General features: G+C 37.4%; 1 long non-coding RNA gene across 2 annotated transcripts; it reads right to left on the reverse strand.

Annotated features, from left to right (window-relative positions):
- Positions 1-1,246: 1,246 nt before the first annotated feature.
- Positions 1,247-5,508, reverse strand: LOC104777643 (uncharacterized). Of its 2 annotated transcripts, XR_015594390.1 has the most exons (4): positions 5,280-5,508; positions 4,599-5,097; positions 4,313-4,402; positions 1,247-4,244 (listed from the first exon to the last, which is right to left on the reverse strand). It is a non-coding gene; the product is annotated as an uncharacterized LOC104777643 (long non-coding RNA). The 2 variants fall into 2 exon arrangements; XR_015594389.1 differs by having other exon boundaries at positions 1,247-4,402.
- Between the last annotated feature and the right edge of the window lie 664 nt (positions 5,509-6,172).

A 6,172-nucleotide genomic window follows, 5' to 3' on the forward strand; every position in this document is an offset into this window, starting at 1 on the left:
GTCGTGTGCCTGAGCCTCCTCATAAGTTTGAGGAATCCAATGATCTTCAATCTTGCCAAAGAAAGCTTGGTGGTCAGAAGATAACAGCCCAAGGGAACAAACCGCTTGAATAGGATGAGCCACAGCTTGACTGTTATAGTACACCCTTTTGTCCTTCCAATTATAGGGATGAGACCGAATGCGATTGCTTCTTCGTAGGTTTTGGTGTGTCTGGCCTTGCTCTTCTTGTGATTCTACCTGGTCTTCCTCAGCAGCTGCTTCATCTAAGTGTGAGGAACTTTGTTCAGTTTCACCATGATCACTTTCCATGGGTTCACTTGTATCTACTTGCGGCTCATCAAGTACTAGAGGAACATCAGGTGAGTTGGCGATTTCTGGTTCCGTGATACTAGGATTTTTGTGTATCCTAGCAGGTTCAATTAACCTTATGCAGTTGTAATACTTAAGGTGTCAATCCATTCGGGAAACTTCACTAACAATTAAGATGTAATCAAAATTTCACAAGTCAAGCCAATTCAAAGAGAGTGTTTTTGTCTAACATTCCTAGAATGATCAGAATGCAAAACAGAAATGTGTTCTTGGACTAGAAATGAGAATGTATGACAGGAAGCGAAAATGAATGAAAACAGAAAACGAGTCTAAGCATGAACTAAAAGGCAAGACACGAAACAGTCTCAGGAATGTAATAAAAATCAGGAAGGAAGAGGTCCTAAGGATGAGAGTAATTGATGTCGGTGAAGTCTCCTAGTCTACAAAGTGTTTAACATGCCACAAGCAATCTATCATTAGACAATGAACATCACAATTTAGCAAATCCAATCTCTTGGTAAAAGCTACTCAGACTCAAACACTTCCATACCCAGCTCTCGCTAGAGAAACATGGTTGAGCAGGCATGATAAACAAGTTCATTCATGTCAACAAACATCCTAGACAACTAATCTCTTAGGCTAGGAACGTAAGTCTCTGGCACTAGTTGGTCAGACATTTCATCAAACACCTTTTGGGTGTGGAAATGTCTCGAACCTAGTTCCAATTGATCAGAGAGAAACTAGCATTTCTAACAATAGTCCAGAAGGGAATCAAAAAATCAAATCTTAAACACTCTACATCCTAAGATCCTCCACCTAATCTATCTCATCCTCAAGAACTACCACACTACTCAGATCCGAAAATCATCATCAAGAATACAAATCCAGAAAACATTGAACCAAGCATAATAAGATAGATAGAAATGAGAAGAACAACTTTGCAGAAGAAATCAAGTGCAAAAACTGAATAAACTCAAAGGTGTCGGACTACAAAGTCTGAGAACGTTTTTGGTGGCTAGGGTAAACCTTCAGGAAAAGAACGAGATAAAAAATAATATGTCCAGCCAAGACTTAACAAAACGTATTTATAGTCTTCCAACATGGAAAACCCTAAAACTTAAAACGACAAGATAGAGCGTCGGTTCGGGAATCTCCTGAAGCGTGCGAAACCAAACATGTGCGGTCGAGTCGTGTGTCATCTCTCCCTGGGGTTCGGTCGAGTGGAACGGATCAAGTCGAGGTCATACGACTTAAGATGGGTCTATTGGAGGTGGTAGGACTCGAGCTGGAACGAGTGGAAGTGGTGCGACTCGAGCTGGATCGAGTGGAGGTGGTGCGACTCGAGCTGGATCGAGTGGAGGTGGTGCGACTCGAGCTGGGTGTATATGTATCCACTAAAACGGTGATAACTCTTGAACCACACCTCCGATTGGCTTGAAATAAATGGCATTGGAAAGATGACTCAATTATCTACAACTTTTATGAAGACGTTAAAAGCTGAATCTCTATACCGGTGGCTCTAACGGCGACTCAAACGACGACTCGAACGGCAATGGTGTTGGCTCGAACGACGGTTCTGGGAGTATTGATGACATCCATTCCAGGCATGATGGATCGAGTGGGATGCTGGTGCTTCTTCCTGGGAGCGCGTCCAAGTCGGATGTCGGTCTAGTCACATGACGTTCATTCCGAGCATGTTTGGTCGAGCCGCATGTCTCAACCTCCATTCAGTTCCAACAGTCAGGACATCTCCTAAACACATGAAATAACTCCAATATGCAAGATGTATGCAAGACCAATGCAAAGACTACATAGATATGTATATTATGCAAAAGAGACTAAAAACAATGCAAAACAATGAGTTAACAGAACAAAATGAATAACAAATGCATGATGAAAGAGTGTAAAATATATACACATCATTCCGGTTCGGCCTGTTGTGGTTTAGCTTGTGGTTCAGCTTGAGTTTTTCTTGTCTCTGATGGAGGATTGCCTAGATGATCAAGAAGAAACCTTAGGCTAGAGGCTCGATCATTTGGTGAATCCGATAGATCCTTGAGACTGTTCCAATCCTTTTTGTCGAAATAACCCACATTTTCCATGAACTTCACATCTCTAGAGACGTACAGGCGACTTGTGGTTGGATCATAGCATTCAGAGCCTTTTGTGTTGTTGAGTAACCGATAAACATGCATTTGTTGCTCTTAGCGTCAAGTTTACTCCGCTGTTCTCCGGGCACTAAAACAAAACAAACACAGCCAAACACACGTAAGTGTTCTAAGGTGTGATTTGAACTTGTGGCTTATGTATTCACCTCCATTTTCTGATGTAAGTACCTTTATCTTAGCAATTAAATGGTTAGTGACATAATTTTGAAAATTAAAAAAGGCATCAAACACCCTATCTTTAGATGGTAACAATGTGACCCATGTATCTTTCGATTTTTCATCAATGAATGTCACAAAATACTTGTTATTATCCCTAGATAGGCATGGTGAAGTCCATACATCAGAATGTACTAAGTCAAAACAATGCTCATAAATGGTATTAGACTTAGGAAAGATAGACTTGCAATGTTTTCCCATAATACAAGACTCACAGCTTGAATTATCAAAAGAAACATTAGGCAACATTATTTCAAGAGCACGAGAATGAGGATGGCCTAGCCTAGCATTCCATATATTATTCAAACTAGCAATAAAACAAGACTTCAAAGACGTAGACAAATTATATGAGGAATTCTCTAGGACATAGATGAGGATGAATGATGAAGGATCCAGCATTTATCCTTCATCTGACCCTTCTTCTTGCAGTGATTGCACATCCACACCCTCCTGTCTTCTTGTTTATATACCCTTTATTAGCGGTAACAAGTTCTCCCTTTCCTCTAAAGAGATCTAGAGATCCCTGCTCCTTTTGAATCTGAGAACATATCTCATCGAAGTTGGGAAGCTTGTCGGCTCTTAGGATATGCTTCAAGAGATCTCTGAATGCCGGATTCAAGGTGAGGAGGAGACCAAAGACTTTATCTTGCTCCTTCCTCTCGTTTAACACCACTGGATCTGAAGAACTTGGCCTTAAGGCACCAAGTTTTGATCAAAGTGCTCTATACTTGCCAAGATGCTTGGTAACCTCCAGATCTTCTTGGGTGAGATTGTTGATGGCTTTCTTAAATTCAAAGACTCTTGTCAGGTTAGAGATATTACCATACACGTTCTTGAGCGTCTCCCATAGTTCTCTAGCCGTCTCGCAGTAGGAGTAGGCTTCAAGAATCGGAGTATCCAGAGAATTTTGAAGAACAGACAAGACAACTTGGTCCTCTTGGAACCATTTCGCCTTTCTTTCGGCTTCTTCTTCTTCTTCTTCCTTGGAAGCACCCCTCTTTTCACCATTAGAGATCTGTTTTGGAACATATTCCATCTCGACATGGCTTCAGAGTCCTCGACCTCCAAGGGCAGTTCTTGAGGTTCTTGTCCACAGCAAATAGTTCGTTCCTTTGAGAATGACAGGAGTGACAATTGGCTTAGCGTTTTCCATGATCAGAGAATTCGCCAAGAGATTAACAAAAGAAAAGATTATAGAATAAGATCTAGAAGAAAATGAAGTAGAATATTTTTGAGATTAAAATCGAAGAACATGCTCTGATACCATGTTAGATTTAGTGGAAGAAATTGAGAGTTTGGTGAGATTTAGAGAATGAACACTTAGAATATCGAATAGAATAGAGACTCTATATGATGAATTTGATGACATGGTGGCTACACCCTTAAGTAGGTGGGCGAACTAGGGCTCCCTATTACAAATAAGGAAACAAGAGATAGAGACATAAAGAAAGAGAGACAAATGCAATCTTTCCTTCTTTGCACTCCCAACGGTCATATTAGAAGCTTCTAGATCGGTTTAGACTTCTTCCTTCTCCTCATGCCGTGATAAGCCTTGACCAATACGTCATACAATTATTTGTTTTCTTTGAATTGACTTGAAAAAATACTACTTATCTTACAGATATTATGATGTCTTCATATATATGGTTCGACTTCTTTGTATAGGCTTCTCTTTTCATTTAACTCGTCCGCCAAAAAGATATGTATACCTGGTCAATATATTTCAAATTTTTTCAATATTACATTTTATAATTCTTTCAAGTCAATTCGAAGCAAACAAATAATTGTCTTACTGTACATATTTGACGTATATTTGCACAATAACTAAAGTCTTCTATAGTAATGAAGAAACCACAATTCAGGAAGTTCGTAAATTAATACAAAAAAGTAAGTTTAGAAATTAACCTTACTGTTTCTGGCTTCATAAACTTTATTCTATTGTAACTAACTGGAAACCACGAGGTGGTGGGCTACTAGTTCTAGTTTTGGTGGAATAGTCGTCCAGTTGGTCTAAACCAGGGATCGATTCTCCACAAGCACAGAATTGCTCAGCTTTATCCCTTTGGCCACATGGGTATGGGTCCATTGCTTACGGCCCATTTGCATACCTAGGAAGATCCTACCCGTGGGATACCTCTCCCCAGACAGATTAGTATCAGACTCCTCCATAGGTCTGATTTACTCTCTGACTTAACAAAAAAAAAAAAAAAAAAAAAACTGGGCTACAGGAAAAGTACATCTCATTTGATATCCTGAAGTTAAATTGCAAAAGAAATTTAGCAATAAGGAAATATTCTTCCAAATAAAACAATCTAACAAGTTTTTAAAAAACACTACTTATCTTAGGATATCATTATGTCTTCATATATCTGCTTCGGTTTCTTTGTATAGGCTTGCACATGTACTGCATAAAATTTAAAACATGTGAACTAATCATATACGGTATTGCTAATGATATATACTATTTTAAATATTGGCAATTATGCTTTCAAAAACCGAATTGGATACAGAACCGTACATAAAGAGTATAGACCTGTAAAATCAAAAAATATAAACAAAATATATTCATACTATGTACGAACTTACCAACCCAATTGAATTGATAAACTGAATCATCCGATTGATAGGACCATCAACTCCATAGACACAGTAAATTGATTCGAGTAATCGCAGCTTCTCTCCTTTTTGGATTTGATAGTTTTTCCCCAAGATTTGGTGGATTGAAGAAGTAATGAATTTAATTATACCATGTTTTCTGTATAATTGATCGAGTCGAAGATTGAGATGAAAAGATGGATCGATTTCAAGATAGAGATGAAACGAAAGAAAATGTTTTTTTGGGTATAAATAATGTTAAAAAAACTTTTGTCTTTCAAGACAGAGGTTTGAAAAAAAAAACTTATTAGGAAGGCCACCTAAACCCAAATACGAAAGATCCAAAAAGTTAAACACAGACCCAATTTTTTAGGTCTTGAATTTTAAAATACAGCCCACAAATTATGTACAAATTTGAATACATTTAATTACTCACAAATTTGAATACATTTTTAGAACCACATTTAAAAGTCATGTTCAGCACATTGGGGAATACATTTCCTATGTATACAATGCCTAAAAAATATATATACATATTAGTATTATGTACAAATTAGCATTAATAAACACAAACATGGGAAATAATATTTGAGTACTCGTGTTTCGACAACCACGTCCACGTCTTAAGTAAAATATTATTTCATTCTATTTCTATCCTATCTCATTATATGTTTCACTCACCTTTGTTCCTTTTAATTGTATACAATCTTTTTAAACAAATAGTGTACAAAAACTAAAATACTCACAAAGAAAGTTTTATTTTATTTTTTATTTTATTTTTTATTTTATTTTTTATACAGTAGTAGCAAATACGACGAATATAGACAGTATTACAAACATATACTATAACAACTTATATATTGTTATCCGCTTAAACAACACTA

Source organism: Camelina sativa, chromosome 3 (genome assembly GCF_030686135.1).
Source record: "Camelina sativa cultivar CO46 ecotype springtype chromosome 3, ASM3068613v1".
Lineage (NCBI taxonomy): Eukaryota > Viridiplantae > Streptophyta > Magnoliopsida > Brassicales > Brassicaceae > Camelina > Camelina sativa.